We start from the raw sequence: 23,327 nt of genomic DNA on the forward strand, positions 1-23,327 counted from the left end.
CTATAATTTAAGGGGTTGTTATGCCCAGAGTGAATTTGGGGATTCCACAGTCTTCTCCATAAAGGGGAATCTCTGACAGCCTTATAATTAGCTGGATGATAAAGTAAAGGTGTGCTGAGATTAACATACTTTATTCCTACTATCAAAGGGAGGGAGGGAGGGAAAAAGGGGAAACACTTCTGTTTTGCATTTTGATCAGCTCAGGGAGCTTTCCTTTAATTGGAGGATGGAGGTAGCAGGAGGGTTGAAGAACTTAGAGTGTAAATGACTATTTTTGAAAGACATCTTCAAAAATAAGAGAGTTGTGTTGAGTGATTTGGAAATGCTTTTTTCTAGCATCTGGAAATTAACCATGTGTGTAATTCCACAGGTTGATTTCCTTTCGGTCCCCCCCCGCCTCCGCCCCCCGCACCACCACCCAACCCACCCACCGTGAGCTTGGGCAAGTCTGGAGGTGATGGATCTTCTAGAAGAGTTGCAATCAGAGCTGGCTTCATGACTGTGGAGAGGGGTCCCACACATGGTTGAATGCTTTCCTTCACTGTCTTAACATTCTTAATAGTGTTTGAACAAGGTATCCCACATTTGTTTTCATGTGCAGTGGGCCCCATAAATTACGTAGCTGGATTAGGTTGCAATCAACATTTGGACAATATTAACTCTATTTACTGCGCACTATTTGTCTAAGGTAATTGGGAAAAATGCTTGCATTTCAGAAATGTTGAAATATCTGAATACTTAAGGTTTCTTACATTTAGGCTGATTTCTCTCCTCATACCTGTTCTGCCATTAAACGTAGGGGTTGGATAGACAGAGATTAAACGAGGCAAGGAGAACTCGAGAAAATGCAGTCACTTCAGTGAGTGTTGGTGTGTGGGGAGAATCAAGTGAGAAGCGCTTTAGAAACATTCATGCAGATATGGAGGGACTCTAGCCTGCCAGGTGAGGGAACATTGCTTGGAGAAGGTTGGTGACACCTAGAGACATGTTAGCCTTTGGGTAGAGCCTGTCTAACCTCATGGGGACCCGATGGGTGGGATAGGACAGCACTCCAGGCTCCCCAGGCGTGTACAGGGTTGCAGATAATGCAAACATTATTGTGTGCTCACGGAGGGGAGGCCAAGCTTCTGAGGGTGGAGGTTAGGGTCAGAACAGAGAGGCTGTCATGTGTGTGAGGGACTCTGCGATGGGAGGCTGAGGGTTAGGACAATGGGCTCTGCCCGTGGGGCCAGAATGTTACTCTGTGAGAGTGGGTGGCACTGGACCGTATCTCAGTGTTCAGATTCAGGATCTCAGCAGGCACACACACCGATTAGGGATCAGATGATGGCAGACATGCTCAGCAACGGCCCCCACAGTCCAGGACACACAGGCAAATTTTGCATCATCTTCGCCTCCGTGACCATGAGGACTGTGAGAGCCAAGGTAAGGAGCTTGACAGACAGATTAGTTACCAGGAGGAATTCTTTGCACAATGAATCATTCTGAATATGTCAGATTTGTCTACATAGAGCCCACCTGCCCTGGTCTGTTCTTGTCCAGTAAGAAGGCTTACACAGAAGATTAGATCTGCTATCAAAAATAACTTTTAAATAAAAGCCACATTCTTTTTGTGTATTTTGTGACAAAATGTGGACCTCCATAATGTTAAAGACTATTATGTTTAAAACAAATACTGTTTTCAATCCCGTCTCCCCATTTTCTTTCTTTCTCTTTCTTCTCCATCCTCCTCCAGTGCCCTTAATTCTGGGAATTACTCTGAAAATAAGTAGGAAATCTGTGATCTTCATTTATTCCTTATTATTATTTTTTAGATGGAGTCTGGCTCAATTGTTCAGGCTGGAGTGCAGTGGCGCAATCATGGCTCACTGCAATCTCTGCCTCTCGGGTTCAAGCGATTATCCTGCCTCAGGCTCCCGAGTAGCTGTGATTACAGGCATCTGCCACCATGCCCGGCTAATTTTTTTTGAGTTTTTAGTAGAGATGGGGTTTCACCAAGTTGGCCAGTCTTGTCTCAAACTCCTGACCTTAGGTGATCCACCTGCCTTGGCCTCCCAAAGTGCTGGGATTACAGGTATGAGCCACCACGCCCAGACTCCTCCTTATTTTTGAAGAAAAATTGGCTTTGTTATATTTGTTTGCAGGCAGACTTTAGTAGGACAAATATTTGCATATTTTTGGTTTCTTCCAATTATATCCTCAGCTCTGCCTGCAGTGTTTCGCCCCCACACCCCACACCTGGTGGAATATTTGTATGAGGTTACAGAAAATCAGTGGTTCTCAAACTCTGCTGCACTTTAGGGTCACCTGGGGAGCCCTTAAAAGTACAGATGTCCAGGCCTTGTTCCATTCCAATTAAGCCAGAACACAGGGTGGGGAGCAGACACCAGCATCAGGGTTTTTTAAACTTCCTGAGAGATCCCAGTATGCTGAGAACAAGAGTTCAAGACAGCAGTGCTTTCCAAACGTGCTTGATTATAAGAATTACCCATTGTCTTTTTAAACTGTGAAAATTACCTGGCCTCTTCCACAGAAATTTGGATTCAGCAGGTCTAGGTTTGGGGCTAAGACTGTGTATTTTTTGTTTGTTTGTTTGTTTGTTTGTTTGAGATGGAATTTTGCTCTTGTTACCCAGGCTGGAGTGCAATGGCGCGATCTCGGCTCACCGCAACCTCCACCTCCTGGGTTCAAGCAATTCTCCTGCCTCAGCCTCCAGAGTAGCTGGGATTACAGGCACGTGCCACCATGCCCAGCTAATTTTTGTATTTTTAGTAGAGATAGGGTTTCACCATGTTGACCAGGATGGTCTCGATCTCTCGACCTCGTGATCCACCCACCTCGGCCTGCCAAAGTGCTGGGATTATAGACGTGAGCCACCGCGCCCGGCCTAAGACTGTGTATTTTTAACTAACAGGCAAAAAGAACTGGAGGAAGCGGTTTGAGTCTAGTGCGGATGAGTTTTTGGGGGATTGGTGAGGATTTCTAAAGTTGTTTTCTCAGGGAGACAAGGACGTGAGAAAACAGAAATGGATTAAGTTCAGCAATAAGTGATGTGTGTGGATTTCCTTTTCACCTTCTGAGAGAAATGCAAGGGAAGGACTGAAGTTATTTTACAATTTCTTCTTTACTGAATAAGATGTCTTATTCAGTAAAACATAGCCCAAACACTGCACGTTCCCACTTATAAGTTTGCAGGCAAACTTAAGTGGGAACGTGCGGTGGAGGTGGGCTATGTTCTACTGAATAAGACATCTCTCCCAAACTGGACTATATGAGGGTAATGCAGTTTTAAGGCAAAAGGAGGCAGAGACATCTTTGGATGAGGAAAGCTATAGAGAGAAGGTTGGGAGTTTTAGGTATGCCAGGAAAGTTTGAAGTAGCTCCCCAGGAGAATCAGGGAGGGACGTCATCACAGATCTGGTACAGGGGCGCTCAGCTGTGTGACATGATGACTGAGCTAGAATACCCTAAGATTCTGGTAGACACACCTGAATGGTTCTGTGATTTTTTTTCCCCCCAGGATTACTTAGCCACACAGGTGAAGGTAGCAGAAAGCTAGATGAATTACTGGATGGAATTTTTCAGGAGGGTAGCACCAGGCGTGAAGGCGAGAGAACTGAGCGTGCTGGAAAGAGGATGATTATTTGGGAGTGGAAACTGTTTTAGTTCTCTGTCGCCACAGTGATGGTGTGTAGCAAATCACCACAATCCTCGACTGCATGCCTTGGTAAGCTCTTTGCTCATGGGTCGGGAATGTAGGAAAAGCCCTCGTTGCTCATGTGTCTGTGATGCAGGTAGGTGGCCCTGATGGTCTTGGCTGAGTTTCTTCGTATGGGGATTTGCTGGCCGTCTGCTGACCCTGGAAGTCCTCAGCTAGGGTGACAGAATCAAAGTATGATGTTGAGACAAAGGTACATGGCAAAGTATGAATGAATGGCAGGTGGAACACAGGGACTATTTTTCCTGTCTGCCACAGTGGCTGCCAATTCATTTTAGCACCTTTTTGAAAACATTTCAACTTTTGTTTTAGATTCCGAGGGTACACGGGCAAGTTTGTAACATGGCCATATTGCACGATGCTGGAGTTTGAGGTACGGATGATCCCATCACCCAGGCAGTGTACATGAACCCGATAGGTTTCCAGCCCCACTGCCCTCATTTCTTCCTCCTCTGGTGGTCCCTGATGTCTATTGTTGCCACCTTTATGTCCACACGTGCTCAACGTTTAGCTCCCACTTATAAGTGGGAACATGCAGTGTTTGGTTTGCTATTCCTGCATTAATTCACTTAGGATCGTGGCCTCCAGCCACATTCATGTTGCCGCAAGGAACATGATTTTGTTCTCTTTTATGACTGTGTAGTATTCCACGGTATATATGTATTACATTTTCTTTATCCAATCTGCCATTTGTAGGCATCCATGTCTTTGCTATTGTGAATAATACTTTTAGTATTCTTTGAAAGCACACTTTTATAAGGGAATACTTTGTACAGATAAAATATGGAGAAAACTCATTCAGATCTCTTTTCTTTAACATGCTTGATATTACTACCTAATAAAATTATTAGGTAGTATTAAGAAAATCTCAACCATTTTAAATATGGAGAAAAGTCATTCAGATCTTTTTTCTTTAAAGCATTTGATATTACTACCTAAGAAATTCCAGCTGTCTTAAATAAAACCTCAACTATCTTACGTAAACCAAAAAATACTAATTTTTCAACTAAACCAAAAAGTACTGTTTTTCCATTTGTTCCTTTTTTTCGTGGTCCATACGTGTACATATCTCTTTTATGGATCTCAATCAGGATTCATTCAGCATTTTTCAAGACATAAAATGTGAGAGTTAAAATTAAATTCTGCCTCTCTAAAATCATTCCTGGTATTAAGTTTCCTTCAGGACATTCTTTTTTGAAATATGAGTTAAGATATGCAAAAGAACTTTGTACTTTGTCTTCACTCTGAAAGTGCCTGGAGTGAACTTCTCTACTCAGGCTAAATTGTTAATTAGTTCAAGGTACACTAGAGACGTGATCGTGGAATCTTCTGATACCCAGCATTTATTAAGAGAGTAGTCATTGGTCTTGATTAGATTTATGTGTTTGCGTGTGTGTGTGTGTGTGTGTGTGTGTGTGTGTGTGTGTGGGAGTGGGTAGCTTAGAGTAATTTTAATGTGTTGTAAAGACTAGTGTTGGCCGGGTGCAGTGGCTCACACCTGTAATCCCAGCACTTTGGGAGGCCTAGGCAGGCAGATCACGAAAGGTCAGGGGTTTGAGACCAGCCTGGCCAACATGGTGAAACCCCATCTCTACTAAAAAATTTAAAAATATATGTATCAGCTGGAAGCAGTGGTAGGAGCCTGTAATCCCAGCTACTCAGGAGGCTGAGGCAGGAGAGTCACTTGAACTCGGGAGGTGGAGGTTTCAGTGAGCAGAGATGGCACCACTGTGCTCCAGCCTGGGCAACAGAGTGAGACTACGTCTCAAAAATAAAAAATAAAAGACTAGTGTTGAAGAATTTAACAATAGTTGGCTACCTAACAAAGCCCACTAATACCCCTTTGCATCAGAATTTTTAAAGGGTATGGTCTCATTTTGAGACATGTTCTTTTTCATCCTCTTTTGCACATTTGATGTCTCTTTAGGAGCCTTATTATATACTTCCATTAGACCTTACCCATCTGCTGTTACGGAAGTTGCATGCAATTCTTGGTGTGATTGGACTGGGTTGCCTTCCATACCGGATGGTGAGATTCACGCGGCCAAGCACCGTGAGCTTCGCTCCTGTTGCTGGAGTCTCAGCCGCGAACACAGAGCAGGGCCCCGGTGAACGCTGCTGCATAAACAGTTACCTGAGATCCTTCTTCGGAAGGCCAAAGTAGGTACCTGCCGGCCTTGAGTGATTGAAAGCATTTTTAGTCATGCTTTGCTGCCTCTAGAGATTTCTCTGGTTAGATTCCCATAAAGATATCTGTAACATTAAGCTTAGGGACCATCGGAGAGCAGACTAGCTCTTCAGAGATTCCTGAAAGAAATGTAAAACCTTTTCTCTGGCCCCAGGTACTCGGCTCACTTTCCCCGCCTCCATCTCTTTTTGCATTGCCGGCGTGGAAACTGGAAACCCCGTGGAACTCTTGCTTCCAGCTCTTATCTCTGAGGGGAGAACTCAATCACCAGCCCCCCTTAGCTTCTGGTTCTGAAGAGTCAATCAGAATAGAAAAGAATCGCAATCACTTGCATCTCTAAGCTTCTGGAACCCGGATGCCTGGCATGTTCTGAGATTCTGGCCTCAAGGGTGCACAGCTCCCCTGTGGCTGCCCCTCAGAGTCTCTGCGGGCTTCGGGCTGGACAGCTCTGCCTCCCTGGCCCTGGGGACATCCCTGTGATCCACGTAGCCTGGCTTCAGTGAAAAAACACGAAGTGCCAGGTGTTTCACTTTGGTTTATTTTTTACCCTTCCTTTGCAAACAGAAGAAAAACGATTTTCCCCTTGTGCGTTATCAAAAGATATACATACATATGTTTTAGTTGCCATATGTAAAGGGAGGGAATACGATCACTCTTCCCAGAGCCTAGTAGCTTGTAGAGAGGGCCTCTTTAAATATCCATGCTTTTAAAGATATGCGAAAACGCACATCTACAATGACAGGGTTTTCAATTCTCAGATTTTTTTGCTTTGTTTTGTTTTTGCTAATCTGCCTCTAGCACTGGCCCAAGCCTTCCCAGAACCCTGAGTGAACATCACTGGAAGCCTCAGGAGAGAGTCTCCAGCTAGATCTGCATTTGTGCAACTGTCGGGATTCTGCCTCCTTTCAAGTCTTAGATCAACCAATGACATGTCTGCGACGTAAAGCCAAGATGGAACTCTCCCAGGTATTCAAGCCTGGAAACAAGCAGAGATAAACAGAGAGCAGCGTTTGAGGCGAGGCACTGTCTTTAAGCTAGACTGGGGTCCGTCTGGGCGAGTCGTTTCCCGGACTTTCGTTAGTGATCTGGGGAAGGTCACCCACTTTCAGACCTGTGTGTTTTCTCCTCTGACTTTTATGAATAGGGAAGAGCCAAACAGGATGTTCAGGAGATTTCCTGTCAGCAGTAATTCAGCGAAAGGGATGGGATGGAAGGTTTTTACTTCTTAGTCCTCAGCCTGTGCTTAGATATCTCTGTCCCCCACCATAAAGGCCCAAAGGGAAAGTTCATCTCCTTGGTGCTGGGTTGGGGCAGATGGTCAAGAAGTAGGTGGTGAGGTTAAAGAGAAACAGCCTTGAACTCTCTTCCCTTCCTTCTTTCCTTCCCTCTTTTTCTCCCTGCCTCTCTCCCTCCCTCCCTCCCTCCCTCTCTCCCTCCCTCCCTCCCTCCCTCCTCCTCCCTCTCTCCCTCCCTCTCTCCCTCCCTCCCTCCCTCCATCCCCCTCCCTCCTCCCTCCCTCCATCCCCCTCCCTCCTCCCTCCCTGCCTCCCTCCCTCCTCCCTCCCTCTCTCCCTTTCCCCTTCCTCCCTCCCTCCCTCCCTCTCTCCCTTCCTTACTTCCTCTCTCTCCCTCCCTCCCTGTCTCCCTTCCTCCCTCCCTCCCTCCCTCCTTCCTTCCTTCCTCCCTCCCTCTCTCCCTCCCTCCCTCCCCTCCTTCCTCCCTCCCTCCTCCCTCCCTCCATCCCCCCTCCCTCCTCCCTCCCTCTCTCCCTTTCCCCTTCCTTCCTCCCTCCATCCCTCCCTCCCTCCCTCTTCTCCTTCCTCCCTCCCTCCTCCCTCCCTCCCTTCCTCTCTTCCTCCCTCCCCTCCTCCCTCCCTCCCTCCCTCCTCCCTCCCTCTCTCCCTTTCCCCTTCCTCCCTCCCTCCCTCTCTCCCTTCCTTACTTCCTCTCTCTCCCTCCCTCCCTCCCTCCCTGTCTCTCTCCCTTCCTCCCTCCCTCCCTCCCTCCTTCCTTGCCACTCCTTGTTCCCCCCCCCCAATTATCTTGTTCTTTTATTTTTGGAGGTGGTCATTATTATTTAATGAAAACTGTCTTTTACGGTAAGATTAACAGCAGCATGTCAAAAGGGTCGCCTACTAGATTCTGTGGTTGAGACGACTTCAATATCCTGAACGTCCTGTGTATTATTACAGGAGAATGCACTGTTAATGATCAGCTAATAACGTATTTATTATGTACTTAGTATAATGTTTGTTGAGCCCTGCAGGAAATCCATAAGTGAAAAAAATACAGTTCCTGCCTTCAAGAAACTTCTAATTTAGGGAAGAAAAGCAATGCGCCTCTAAAAAGATAGCTAGACCAAGACAATTAGTAGCGTGTGTGGCCTAGATGGGGACGCGTTTAAGGACAGCCCTGCCGACTATTTCTTCTGTGCTCGTGATCACTGGCAGTCTGGCCTGGAGCTTCTGTAAGAGCGTTAATCATAAATATCAGATTCCTGTTTGTAGCAAAGCTGTGAAATTCAGCACTAGCAACGGATTTCAAAGTTCCAGATGAAATCCCTCGAGGTAACATGTGAAAAGGACCCATATTTGCTAAAGCGACTTGGAGTGAAATTCAACGTCTGGCGAAAGATCCCTCCGGGTGAAGTACGGGAAGTGCGCTCTCCTCTCCCCTCTCTTTTATTCTCATTCCCTTTTTGTCTCACCTCTCCCTCATTTCCTCTGACCCTTTTGCTCATTTTAGTAGCTTTCCCAGTCTAATTGGGATCCCCTGCAACAGAGGGTCAGCAAAGGCTGGAAGAGAAAGGAGGGATATTCTGAATGAGGAAGGCAGGATCCTATTACAGAGGCAATTTGTCCATAAGTGAAATTTCATGTCTAACAAATATACTGCTCTATTCCAAATCCGCTGCAATTAAAACTCAACTACATCATCTAACTGTACTCAGCGAAGTAGAGTAACTCTTGGGATATAGTTTTGAGTGTTCTCCTTATAATTGCTAAATCATAAAATCAGTCAATCCACACTGGGTCTGTAGAGCATTAATATCTAATAATGAAGTTCTACCATAGCGGGAATTCCACTCAGTTCTTCCTCTTCCAAGATATTTCCATTAACCCTTGAAGAACAAAATACATCGTCTCAAGGAGTCAGACTCTGGTTCTTCTGGATACTCAATTAGTTTATACAAGTGAATATTTAAGATGATTGCACAAGGCTCTGTAGGAGTGGAAGGGGCTGAAAGAGTCATAGCAAAGGACAGGACAGAATGGTTGTGGGTGTATGGGTTGGTTGGTTTTGATTTTAGAACTTTGAAGACAGCATGGCGGGGCAGTAAAAAGGGGACACGTGTTAGGTAGATACCTGCTGGAAAGGTATGGCTTCTTTTGGGTTGGCTTTGATAGGCAACGACAAATGCTAGAATTACATTGTAGAACTTTGAAGTCTGGTTATGAGGTGCAATACATGGAAGGGAAATGTAAAATGTGACTCTTTTTGACACCATTGGTTGTTGCAGATAAAATCTAATTCTCTTTTTGTTGGTGATACCATTTATGCAGAGGTTGGTTTTTCTGACACGTCTTTTTCTTATACTTTTCCTAGCTTTGGGATGTGTGATTTTTTTAAATTTTATTTTATAATATAAACTCAGTGGTGGTGTAGTTCCCAGATCCCCTGGGAAGGAGGTAGAGACCTTTATCTACTCGAAGTAAGTGGGCAAGTCATTCTCCGTGTCTCTAGTCATAGTTGTTTCTGAAACCCTGGGCATGGGAGAATCCACAGTGATCTCAGGACAGGAAGTGGCTCGCCCTTAACTGAAGCCATCATCACCGAAGGTGAAAAATCTTAACTTTAACAGTGGAAATCACATGGTTGTCATGTTTTCAGGAAAACAAAGAGGAGATTAAATGTGGGGGTGGCATGGGAACGGTGGGTTGGTATGGGTCAGGAAAGGCACAAACAGCTTCATTTCCCTGAGCAGTTTTCATATTGGAATCTATGTGCTGGGCCAACACCAACGTCTTCAACTGAGACGAAAGATTTAATGCATGTTTCTGTCAGCCTCCGAATATGCTTTGCCTCTTAGGTTTATGTTTGTGAGTTGGGGGTCTGGGTTAGGCCCAGAACTAGTGGTCTAGCCTTAGGCCAACCTCTTCCCTGAGTTTTATATCCAAGTTTGGGTGGAGCCACAGCCTCTGAGGACCTAATTATATGAAGTTTTCAGAAGTGCCACGAAATTCAGGAGAGTGAGCAGAGAAGAGCCTCCACATTCCCCTTCACTGTTGCCCTGGTCCTGGGGAAATTAACATGGTGGACGGATAACCCTGAACTTCTCCAGACGGTTGACTGCACAAAGTGGGGAGTGAGGCATAATCGCAAATTCTCTTTCTACAGAAAAAAATCTGGAAAGGGATCCTCTCTTTTATGAAAATATTCCACGACAAACAGTGTGAAGCAGCCTTACAAGAGCATGCATTCTCAGCTGGGGCGACTTATCACCCCCAAGCGGCAACAACTGCTTCTTGAGGCTAGGGCAAAAAAATCTCAGATACTCAGTGGTGCTTAGGGGGCCAGAGCACACAGCGCTGCTACAGAGCACATCAGCAGTCAAGTGTTCAGGATTGGGTGAGGTTGCACTTAAGAAAAAAGAACTCTCTAGAAAGGCTCTTTGAGGGTACCATCATAAAAATATGGTTAAAAATCACTGGTCCAGGGTAAGGTATGATTTTAGGGGCTACAGCATTGATACCTATTTGGGGACACTTCTCCATGGAACATTAACATAATTTGCAACGTTTTCAAAAGAAAATAGAATCCAGGAATTTTTGATATATAAAGAGTTCAGTATATGAAGCTAACAGTAACAAAAACCTTTAAAAATATATTGTCCCTGGAGCACAGGAGCCTTAGCATCTCCGAATATTCCCTCCAGCACATTGAAAAAGAGGATAATGCTCAGATCCAAGAGGCTGGACGTAAACAAGAGCCTGTAATTCCTCCTGCTGTGTTAACAGAGAGGATGAAGGCGAGCTGACCGTCTTGGTACCAATGGGAAAAAGATCGATTATCTGGTACACAGTTCTGTGTGGGTTTCTGAAAGTGGACACATTTTACTCTGGATGTAGACTTTTAAACTACGTATTGGTAAATGTTGACTATTGAGAACACTGCTTCTGTTTTATTATGTGGTATAAACTAAGAGATTTGTCTGTATTTCTAGAAGTTCTTTTCAGAGGTAACCAAATTAAACTCTTTAAAAATATTGACATTTGCATTTTCAATGATTATAATTAATTTAGTTTAATATTGTCTGTTTTTTATTTGATAAACTTGATACGCAATATCCAAGCTCTCTAGATTATACTCACTCTTATTTTGCTCACACAGAATAATGAAATTGTATTATTTTTAAGTATATTCAAAATCATTGTTAAGAAATGGTTATATTTTTATAAGAAGGTGTTGTTTGGTTCTTATTGAAACCTAGTAGTCATTTCTAGAAAATTTATCGATAATGTTATAGGAGAATAGTATTAAAGATAGAAAACTTATACCCCCTGATTTTGCCATAGGAATTTGAACTTTGATAAATGAAGGCTTGGCTCTACTTCTGCAGAAATTGCAATATAGGCAATTCTGGCCTAAAGTGAAGGAAACATTGTTTCTGTTTAGATTTAAAAAATTATGAAGTGAAACCTTGTAGGCCTAAATAGGAGTTAAAATAGACTACTCTCTTTTGCCCAATGGATCTCATAAAAATAATTGGACGGGCACTGAAAAGAATATTCTTTATTGTCAAATTTCAATCTTGGTCTTCAATAAGGCTATAGCAGGAAAACCATGAAGGACCTTAAGAAAAATCATTCCGAAAATAAATCAGACTTCTGATTTCCAGTCTGGTACGTAAGAAGCTTGGCAGTCATACCATAACCCCATCCTAATACCAAGTAAAAAGCTGCACAAACTGAAAATCAACAACTCTTTGTATAACCTTCAGACATGGGAGGACATAGGGCAAGCCTCTGCATTCTAGATTAGAGAGACAGCAGGTAAATAAGAGAATCACAACCTGCCAGAGCGGAGAGTCACAAGCAGAAACGCCCGGGAAACCGGCACAAGGGCGTGGAAACCTGAGCTGCAGTTGGTGAATTGCTTAAGGCTCAACGTGGACAAGTCTGAGAGTTAAGAACTCCGGGGGAACTCAGTCACAGGGGCACCCTCCTATCCTTGCAGTTTTGTGAGTTTCACCTCCAGGAGCTCAGCCCTTCTAACTTCTCACAGTGACTATCTGATAAAAATCCTCTCATGCTTCCAGCAGAGAAGAAAAAGTAACCATTTTGAAATACGTCACAAATGTCTGTTCTTGAAAAGGCCTGCCCACAGGGGAAACTATCTTACCAGTGCCTAACCAACCCGAGGGAAGGCAAATGCCTATTTCCAGCCCCTTCTAGCAATCCTGTCTGTTGTAAGTGGGGAGAAAACTGAGAAGCGCTGGTAAAGCCCACAGTCCAGGGCACAGGCTCACCAAGACCTGATCATAAAACTATAGAGCACTTTCCTTCCCTCTGCCCCTTACTGCCACATCACTACATGTCTCATTGCCAGACTTCCTTAGAAAAAGAGAAGAACCAGATAGTCTTGCTTCGTCCCCCAGGCTGGAGTGCAATGGCATAATCATAGCTTACTGCAGCCTTGAACTTCTGGACCCAAGTGATCCTCCTGCCTCAGTCCCCTTTGTACCTGGGACCACAGGTGTGTTTCACTATGCCTGCTTAATTTTTTTTTTTTGGTAGAGATAGGGTCTTGCTATGTTTGCCAGGCTGTTCTCAAACTAGCCTCAAGCCATCCTCCCCTCTCAGCCACCCAATGTGCTGGAATTACAAGTGGTAGCCATTGTGCCCAGTCCAGAGTCACTTTTACCCAGTATATCATGTCAATTTCCAACAAAAAATTACAAAGAATACTAAAAGGCAAAAACAAAACAAAACCCCAAAACAAAACAAAACAAGAAATTCAAAACCACAAAACGTTTCAAGAAACAGAGCTAGCTCACAGGACCATATTTAGATGTGGTAGGGATAGTAGAATTATCAGACTGGGAATTTAAAACAACTATGATTAATCTGGTAAGAGCTGTAATGGAAAAAAATAGACAATTTGTAAGAACATATAGGTAATATAAGCAGAGAGATGGAAAGCCTAAGAAAGAATCAAATAAAAATTCTAGATATCAAGAAACTAACAAAAATGAAGAGTGGCTTTGAAGTCTCATTAACAGACTGGATGTGGCTGAGGAAAGACTCTTGAGCTTGAAAGGTATGTCAGGAGAAACTTACAAAAATGTAAGCAAAGGGAAAAAGACCAAACAAAAAAGGAACAGAATATCCAAGAAGAGTGGGACAGCTACAAAAGATGTAAATAAGCATAGTGGAACCCCAGAAGGAGAAGAAACAGAGAAATGAATAGAAGAAATATCCAAAGCAATAATGAATGAGACTTTTTCTAAATTAATATGTGACACCAAACCACAGATTCAGGAAGCTCAGAGAACACCAAGCAGGATAAATGCCAAAAAACTACATCTAAGCATATCATATCTAAACTGCAGAAAACAAAGGATAAAAGTATGAATATTTGAAAGAAGCCAGAGGAGGGCAAAAGAAACCTTACTTATGGAGGATTAAAGATGCAAATTACAGCTGTCTTTTCAGAAACCACACAAGCAAGAAGAGAGTGGAGTAAAAGGTATTGAGAGGAAAAACCTATCAACCTAGAATTCTGTATCCTGTGAAATTATACTTCAAAGGTGAAGGAGAAAGACTTTCTCAGACCAACAAAAATTACAGGAAGTTGTTACCAGTAGACCTGCCTTACAAGAAATGTTAAGGAAAGTTCTTTACAAAGAAGAAACATGATGTAGGTCAAGGAAACTCAGCTCTACATAAAGGAAGGCACAATGTTAGAGAAGTAATAAGAGAAGGTAAGATAAAAATTTCTACTTCTTAAAATTCTTGGTTGATCTAACAGGTAACAGTTTGTTCAGAATAGTGATAGCAACACTATATTTGATGATTATAGCTTATGTAAAAGTGCAGTGAATGACTGAAATGGTGCAAGGGACAGAAGGGAGGAATCAGTAATATTTTGTTATACCCCTGAACCTAAAATCAAAGTTTTTTTAAAAAAGATGTCTGCCCTACTTGTGAATCATATGATATTATTTGAAAGTGGATTCGGGTTAGTTATAAGCATATATTGGAAACTGCAGGGTAACCACAAAAAATGTAAGAAGGAAGAAGATTAAGCAATATGCTAAGAAAAGAGAGAAAATGGAGTCATATAAAATGCTCAGTTAAAGCCACAAAAGGAAGAAAGAGTGGAAAGCCAAGGTAGACATAAAGAACAAAGGCAATGAATAGAAACCAATACAAACATGGTAGATATAAATCCAACTATGTCAGTAAGCCCCAAATACTTGGAGATTAAACAACATAATTCTAAGTAACATATCGCTCAAAGAAGACATTTCAAAGGAAATTTTAAAAATTGAATTACATGAACATACACCTGATTAAAATTTGTGGAATACAGCAAAAATAGTGTTTAAAGGATAATTTATAGCATTGAATGCATATATTAGAAGAGAAGAAAGATCTAAAATCAATAATCTAAACTTCCACTTTAGACACTAGTAAAAGAAACAAATCCAAAGTAAGCTGAAGAAAATGAGTAATAGGAATTAGAGCAAAAATCAATGAAACTGAAAACAGAAAATCAATGGAGAAAAATAAATGAAATAAAAAGTTGTTTTGTTTTTGTTTAAAAGACCTTTTTCTATGAGGTCAGCATTGGCCTAAAACTAAACAAAAGACATTACAAGAAAAGGAATCTACACACTGAAATCTCTCATGAACATAGATGAGAAAATTCCCAATAAAATATTAGCAAATTTTATCCAACAATTACAAAAAGAATTATATACCATGACCAAGTAGGATTGATCCCACATATGCAAGGCTGGTTTAACAATTCACAATCAATTTAAGTAATCCATCTCAACAGGCTAAACAAGAAAAACTGAATGATCATATAAATAGAACCAGAAAAAGCATTTACAAAATTCTACACTCATTCATGGTAAATCTTCAACTCGACAAAGACATCTAAAAAAACCTATAGCTAATAACATGCTTAATGATGAGAAACTAGAAACTTTCCTGCTAAGATTAGGTAAGAGGCAGAGATATTCTTTTCTCATCACTCTTTTTCAACACTTTTAGGAAGTTGAGCTAATACAATAAGAAAATAAAAGGTGTACGAATCGGGAAAAAATAAAACTGTTTGAAGAACACACGGTAATCTAAGTAGAAAATCTGAAAGAATCAACAAAATACTCCCTGGTTATAGCAAGGTTGTAGGGTGCAAGGTTAATATACAAAAGTTAATTATTTTCCTGTATGCCATCAATGAACAAGTAAAATTTCAAATTAGAAACACAAAATCGGCCGGGCGCGGTGGCTCAAGCCTGTAATTCCAGCACTTTGGGAGGCCGAGGCGGGTGGATCACAAGATCAAGAGATCGAGACCATCCTGGTCAACATGGTGAAACCCCGTCTGTACTAAAAATAAAAAAATTAGCTGGGCATGGTGGTGTGTGCCTGTAATCCCAGCTACTCAGGAGGCTGAGGTGGGAGAATTGCCTGAACCCAGGAGGCGGAGGTTGCGGTGAGCCGAGATCGCGCCATTGCACTCCAGCCTGGGTAACAAGGGCGACACTCCGTCTCAAAAGAAAAAAAAAAAAAAAAAAAAAAAGAAACTCAAAATCATTTTCATTAGCACTTCCATATATAAAATACCTAGGTATAAATGTAACAAAATGTGTACAAGATCTATATGAGGAAAATGATAAAACTCTGGAAGAAATAAGTAAATTGAGAGATATTCCATGTTTATGGATTTAAAGACTTGATATTGTCAAGATGTCACCTTTTCCCAATTTGAGGTATAGAGTCAACACAATCCCATGCAAAATGCCAATAAAATAATGTTTGGGGTAAGAACAAACTAATATTAAAGTGTATACGGAGAGTCAAATATCTATAATTAGCAATGTCACTTGAGCCCAGGAGGCTGAGACTGCAGTGAGCTATGATTGTGCCACTGCGCTCTAGCCTGGGCAATGCAGTGAGGTCCTATTAGAAAGAAAGAAAAGACAAGAGAGTAAGGAGGAGAAGGAGGGGAAGGATGGAAGGAAGGAAAAAGGCAGAAAGGCAGATAGGAAGGCAGAGAGGCAGGCAGGAAAGAAGGAGGGAGGGAGGGAGGGAGGGAAGGAAGGTAAGGAATGAAAGCAGGATCTGTATATAAAAAAGTAAATAGGACGCCACTCTTGCCGGAAATGTAGCAGAACAAATGCCTGCACAGACTTGTATGTTAATGATCGTAGCCGCTTTATTCCCCATAGCCCAAAATTGGGGGAAATGGATCTTTTGTACTCTAGATCCCAAAGAACTATAGAAAACATTGATAAAACAGCTACTGTCAGATTCTGAGCAGACAGCGCCCTTGGTGGGTATCCAGCCTGAACCAGAATCGTCGCTGAGGATGATCTGCATGTTCCTGGGCTCACAGAGGTGCCAGGCCTGCCTCGGGCTTCAGGCTGGCTGTGGAGGTGAGCTCTGCGGACGAAAGGCCACAGCCTGTGCGGGACGTGAGGCTTTGCTGAACTCGCTGCATGTGGGCAGCTGAGCAGCTGACTTCATACTTGGGCTATACCATGTGCTCTCCCACATAACGTGATTTGCTTTTCTATATTTTAATTCTATTTTAATACTCATCGGGCCAGCACCGGATGGTGAGAAACCTCACCTTGTCCCTTCCTGAACGTGTCAAAGGCTTGTTTTAGTCTTTCAAACTTGGATTTATTTTTGGCCTCTTTGTCTTGATGTTGTGGCATCTCTTGCTTTTCTCTCTTGCTCTGGCTCACCCCATGTGATGTGCCGGCTCCTGCTTCACCTTCCATCACGATCACGAACTTCTGGAGGCCCTCACCGGAAGCAGATGCCTAATGCATCCTTGTACAGCCTGCAGAACCATGAGGCAGTTCACCCTCTTTTCTTGGTAGATTACCCAGCCTCAGGTATTCCTTCATAGCAATGCAGAAATAGACGAATCCATCCCTCCGCCCCCTGGGCGTGTGAGGCGGGTGTTGATTCCACACCCCACATTTGGGCCAGCCTCTTTGGACTCTTCTAGGTCTTTGTTGTATCTTTGTAGACCTGACCACATAGGCTGATTCAAAAAAAAAAAAAATCTAAGGAATGACAGTCCTAAGCTATGTTTTCCCGGTTGGGATTTGGCAGAGATTCCTGTAGCTGGAGTTGTGGAGTCTTGCAGGACTGATAAACGCTCGAGTTTATTTCCTGTTTATGTCTATGCTCTATGAGGGGAAGGCATGAGTGGCCCTGCGAACCCCAAACAGCCACTAAACTACTCAGACAGCACTCATTCCCCCACAGTCTCTGCTGGCTTGCTCCTGGAAGACAGAATATAATTTATAAAAGCTGTTAGATATAAATACATAGATGGCAGATAACACCTGTTCATTTAACCTAAAAATATAAAAAGGGAAAGAGACTTGATGGGAGAGGCTCACTCATCCTGCAAACTTGGAATTATCAATTTATCTTATTTTCGGTGGACTGGCTTCTCTATCATGTGCATCACAGTGAGAACCTGGATAATGACTAATGGCCTCAGCAGGTGAAAAATGCCTCTATTCACGAACAGAGGTTCATTAGACTGCTCCTGACTAGGCTGAAAATTTTTGTTGGCTTCCAGTAAAAGATTCTGTCCTGATAAATCCCACTGGTAAGAGAAAAAGTTTGTCTTCTCATAGTGTGCTGGAATATCACAACAGGTAAGCTTCACCGCAGGCCTCAAGCTCCAAAATAAGAGAAAAAAACCAATGTACCCCAAAAAGACCATGTGATCGATTTTGCAACGATGAGTCTGTCTTTTTCACTCCCGTTATCTGCTGGTCTTTCTCTACAGGGAGCTCTTGTTTCCCTCCCCATGCTGATAGCCTGTTTTCCATTCATGCCCCAAGCAGCGCAGTACATACTGAGGGGTTCGGGGGTTCAGGGTACGCCAGCCCGCTCAGGCGACAGGCAGTGCTGTGGCTTCGGCCTCGTCACAGACTGTTTTCTCCTTCCCTCTTTCCCTTGCTCCTTCCTGCCCTCCCTCTTCTTCCCTCTCTTCCTCTCTGGGAGTAGGAGTTAGGTCAGGTCAATACATTGGCCGGGGTTTTAGAAAAAGGGTGGCTCTTCTCCACGAATGTAGCCAATTAGGCTTCTTGCATGGCTGTGCAGTTCCAGGGGTCGACGAGTTGGGCAGCAGTGTGACGTGGCAACTGCCTGGGGACTCGGGGAAGAGCCCCCTAAGAGGACCGCTGCTCTGACGGGCAAAGGCACTGGAGTTGGGAGTCAAATGAGGTGTCAGGACAGGTCTGTGATTGACAACCCCCCCCCCCCCCCCCGCAGAAGCACCTGGACTCGGGGAGCGATGAAACGGGGCTTTGGCGAAATGAAATGATTTCAAGTTCAAGAACTTCACAGGGGAGTTTGGAGGAAAGCTCCTGTGGAGATCTGGGTTCCATCCCTTCACTGTGGTCAGCGCATCGCACCTGCTCGCGGGGTGTAATTTCGTTGAGCCGATGACATACATCGGAGTCTGCCTGCGTGTGGGGCAGGACCCAGGCACTGTGCCGCGGAGAGAGTGTGGGTTTGGGAAAGAACAGAGTGGACTTGAATCTGTGAAAAGAGCCACTGCGGGGCCTTGGGGCGCTTCTACACTTGTGAACACAAAGGAAGGATTGCAGCTCAGACACCAGGGGACACGTGTGGTCAGGTGAGCTACCCGAGCTTGTGTGTATGTGGGTCATAGTCATCTATATTTAACGTAGTATAAATTAACACAGAGAAACATGTGAAGGACAACAGCTCGCAAGCACATCTTCCCTCAGTCAAAGGAGAAACGAGATCGTCACCCACAGTGGAGCTTCTGAAAAACTCCTCTGTGCCCTGGTGGGAGGATGCAGGTGAGTGAGACGAGGCAAGTAATGTCTTAGGATGATTACAAAAATTGTTTCCACTTTGTGGACTCCTTAGAAAGATCTAGCTGTCCCTGTGGGTCCCGATACTATGCTTCGAGAATTATTCTCAAGAAAGAGCAGATGAGCGTAGATTTCCATATAAGATGACAGATGAAGAAAATAAGAACCGTAGTCTATTGTTTAGAAGCCCAATTACAATTTCCTTGTTGCACCAGATGAGTCTTGAAAACAGAAAGTACCACTAAGGCTGTTTCTTGCCCCGGTCACTCACCATCTCCCTTGCTCTAGGTTTCGGGGGCTCTGTCTATGTCACCGTCTTTCTCTTCCTCGGTGTTGCTATTCACTTTTTCTCAGTTCTTCTCCCTCTTTGACTCTTCCTCCTCCTACCATCTCCTCTTTTTTCTCCTCCCTGCTTCTTCGACTCTCTTGCTGAATGTCTCTATCTCTGTATTTTTTCTTTCTCCAAAAGTAACCAGTATCCCCCTTTTACTTCCAGTGTTGTTCATTTGCTCCTTCCCGTTAAGTTTCTCGATATATGGAATACTATGCAGCCCTAAAAAGGGTAAGTTCATGTCCTTTACAGGGACATGGATGAAGCAGGAAACCATCATTCTCAGGAAACTGACACAAGAACAGAAGATCAAACACCGCCGGGTCTCACTCATAAGTGGGTGTTGAACAATGAGAACACATGGACACACATGCCACACACTGGGGCCTGTTGGGGGTTTGGGGGGCTAGGGTAGGGAAAGCAGGGGGTTAAGGGGCTATGGGAGGGATAGCATTAGGAGAAATACCTAATGCAGGTGACGGGGCGATGTATGCAGCAAACCACCATGGCACGTATATCCCTGTGTAACAAAGCTGCATGCTCTGCACATGTACTCTAGAACTTTAAGAATAATAAAAAAAAAATTACCTAAAAAATCCTCTTCTATGACATTAATTTCTCCCCCTTATGCTTCTCTTTCTTCTACTTTCTTTGGACGTATTCCAACAGCCCTTTTCTTCCCCTAAATTTTTAAGTGATATGCTTAGCGTATTTTCAGTCCTTCTTTTCAAATGTAAGTGTGTGAGGCTGGAACCCTCCAGGTATCATTTTATCCTTTTAAAATTTTCATTGAAATTTGAGACTCAGGGGATGTATGTGCAGGTTTGTTGCAAGGGCATATTGCATGGTGCTGAGGTTCGGGCTGCTTCTATTGAATCCATCACCCAAGTTATGAGCCTGGTACCCAGAGAAAGTTCTTCAGCCCTTGCCCGTCCTTCCCATGCCCCATTCTTGTAGTCCCCAGTGTTTTTTGCCCTTACCTTCATGTCTGTGTGTACCCAAGATTTAGCTCCTACTTATAAGTGAAAATATGTGATATCCATTTTTCTGTTTCTGCGTTATTTTGCTTAGGATAATTGCTTCCAGCTGCATCCATGTTTCTGCAAAGGAGAGGATTGCATTCTATTTTATGGCTGCGTAGTATTCCATGATGTATGTGTACCACATTTTCTTTATGCAATTGATGGGTACCTGGGTTGATTCCATATCTCTGCTATTGTGAATAGGGCTGTGATAAACACATGAGTGCAGGTATCTCTTTGGTCGAACAATTTATTTTCATTATATTTTGTAAAATTAAAACATAATTTTAAATGCATCTCACAGCTTTGATAAACAGTATTTTTACATCATTCAGTTTTAAGTATTTATATTTTTATTTATTTGACCCAAGAGATATTCTGTTGTGTTTTAAAATTTCTAAATATATGTGTGTATATACGTACATTTTAATGTTATATTTTTTATAATTTTTTTTATCCTAATTGTGTTCTAGGCAGACAGAAAATGTGATCTGTATGATACAAATTCTTTGACATTTATTGAGACTTCATTATGGTTTATTACAGTCAACTTTCATGAATGTTTCATGGATGCTTGAAAATAATGTATATTCTTTATTTATTGAGCATATATGCACATGAGCTCTAACTTATTAATTTTGTTGTTAATTATGTTGTGTTTTTCTATATCTTTTCTGTTTTTTTTTTTTCTTGCTTGATTTATCAAATCCTAAGAGGGATATCCTGAAACTTCTTGTGTGATAGAGGATTTCTCCATATTCTGATATTTTTTGCTTTGCATATTGTCAAATGTTATTTTGTGTATAAAAGTTTAGGCTTTTTATATATTTCTGGTGAACTGAAGCTTTGGTTAGCATAAAATGACTTTTATCAAATGACTTGCAGCCACCTGAGGGTATTCTCGTTAAGGACTCCTGGCTATTTAAAAAATGCCCGACCTAGCCTCATATTCTTCTTAGAGATCCTAGCATTATTTCATGTTTTTGGAGAAGCTGTGGCCTATTTAAACATAGATTTCAGGGCGTCCGAGATTAACAGAGGTCGCAATGAAAACTTCAGTCTTCAGACCTTATTCATTTCTCCAAATTCATGCTTGTTTTGTTTGCTGTTTCTTTCTCCAGCGAAAGAAGTTCCATTCTCAATTCTTCACACATACATAGTGTGTGTCTCTGTGACTCACCTTAATTCCTTTACTTTATCCTTTCTCTTACTTAAACTACTAAGACAATGGTTTCTTTTGTTTTACTGATTATAAAGTAATTCATGTATATATGGCAGACCGTTTGAAAACCAATGCAAAGTATTGAGGACCAAAAAAACTACTCATAATATTCAATTAGAATCACAGCATTTTGGAGGGCCAGGTTTATTGAGATATAATTTGTATATCTTAACTCATAAAATTCACCTCTTGTAACTGTATAAATAGACGCTTTTGAAAGATATTTAGTGCAGTGTGATCACCACCACAATGATAATCTAGAACATTTCAGATACTTCAGAAAGTTCTTTTCTGCCCTTTTGCAGTTAATTCTCTCCCTGCAAGTCCTGACCCCTTGAAACCATTGATATGCCATTGATAATAGTTTTGTCTGTTCTAGAATTTTACAAAGATTGAATCATATAGTATGAGGTCTTCTGCGTTTGCTTTCCTTCACTTACCATAATGCTTTTGAGAGTCAATGCTGTTGCATTTATTTGGTAGTTTCATCTTCATTTTAAATTCTGAGTAGTATCGTATTTTATGGATATTTAAAAACCTGGTTATCCATTTACCATTTGGTAAAAATTTGGATTCTTCTTAGTTTTTGACCATCGTGAGTGAAAAAGCTACTTTGAAAATTCATATATTGTACAAGTGTTCTTTGGACACAAACTTTTATTCCACGTGGGTAAATAACTTAGGATTGGACTTGCTCAGACATATGGAAAAGCTTATTTTTAACTTTACATGAAACTGCCAACTTTCTTCCAATGTAGTTGCACCGTTTTGGATTTCCACCAGCACGAACACCTGGTATTGCAATTGTTCCTTGGTATTCACCAGGGACCGGTTCCAGGACCCCTGTGTATTCCAAAATTCATACTTGCCCAAATCTTGCAGTGGGCCCTGTGGAACCTGCAGATACATTCAGCCTCCCGTATACACAAGTTTTGTACCCCACAAACACTGTATTTTTAAACCATGTTTAGTTGAAAAAAATCCACATATAAACGGATCTGTGCAATTCAAACCTGTGTTGTTCAAGAGTCAGGTGTATTTTTAAATATTAGCCATTCTACTCCATGTATATTAGTGTCTTACTTTAGTTTTAAAATTTCCATTCTACTGCCGGGCGCAGTGGCTCACACCTGTAATCCCAGCACTTTGGGAGGCCGAGGCGGGTGGATCACGAGGTCAAGAGATCGAGACCATCCTGGTCAACATGGTGAAATCCGTCTCTACTAAAAAATACAAAACATTAGCTGGGCATGGTGGTGCGTGTCTCTAATCCCAGCTACTCAGCAGGCTGAGGCAGGAGAATTGCCTGAACCCAGAAGGCGGAGGTTGTGGTGAGCCGAGATCGCGCCATTGCACTCCAGCCTGGGTAACAAGTGAAACTCCGTCTCAAAAAAAAAAAAAAATTCCATTCTCAATGAATAGTAATTTAGAGCACTGTTTTCATATGGCTATTCGGCATCTGTATATTATTTTGGTGAAATATCCACATCTTTGCTCATTAAAAAATGAATTGTTGTGTTCTTAGTATTGAATTGTGTTTATATATTCTTATGTATTTACATTTTTGGTATGTTATCTCTTTATTTTCCCAACAGTGTTTCTTGCAGAGCAAAATATTTTAATTTTGAAGAAATCCAATTTACCACTTTTTCTTTCATACTATGTTGAATTTTATTTTAAAAATAAATGTTTAATCTGAGATTATTAAGATTTTATCTTACATTTTTAGTAA

The sequence above is a fragment of the Saimiri boliviensis genome, chromosome 8 (assembly GCF_048565385.1).
Source record: "Saimiri boliviensis isolate mSaiBol1 chromosome 8, mSaiBol1.pri, whole genome shotgun sequence".
Classification (NCBI taxonomy): Eukaryota; Metazoa; Chordata; class Mammalia; order Primates; family Cebidae; genus Saimiri; species Saimiri boliviensis.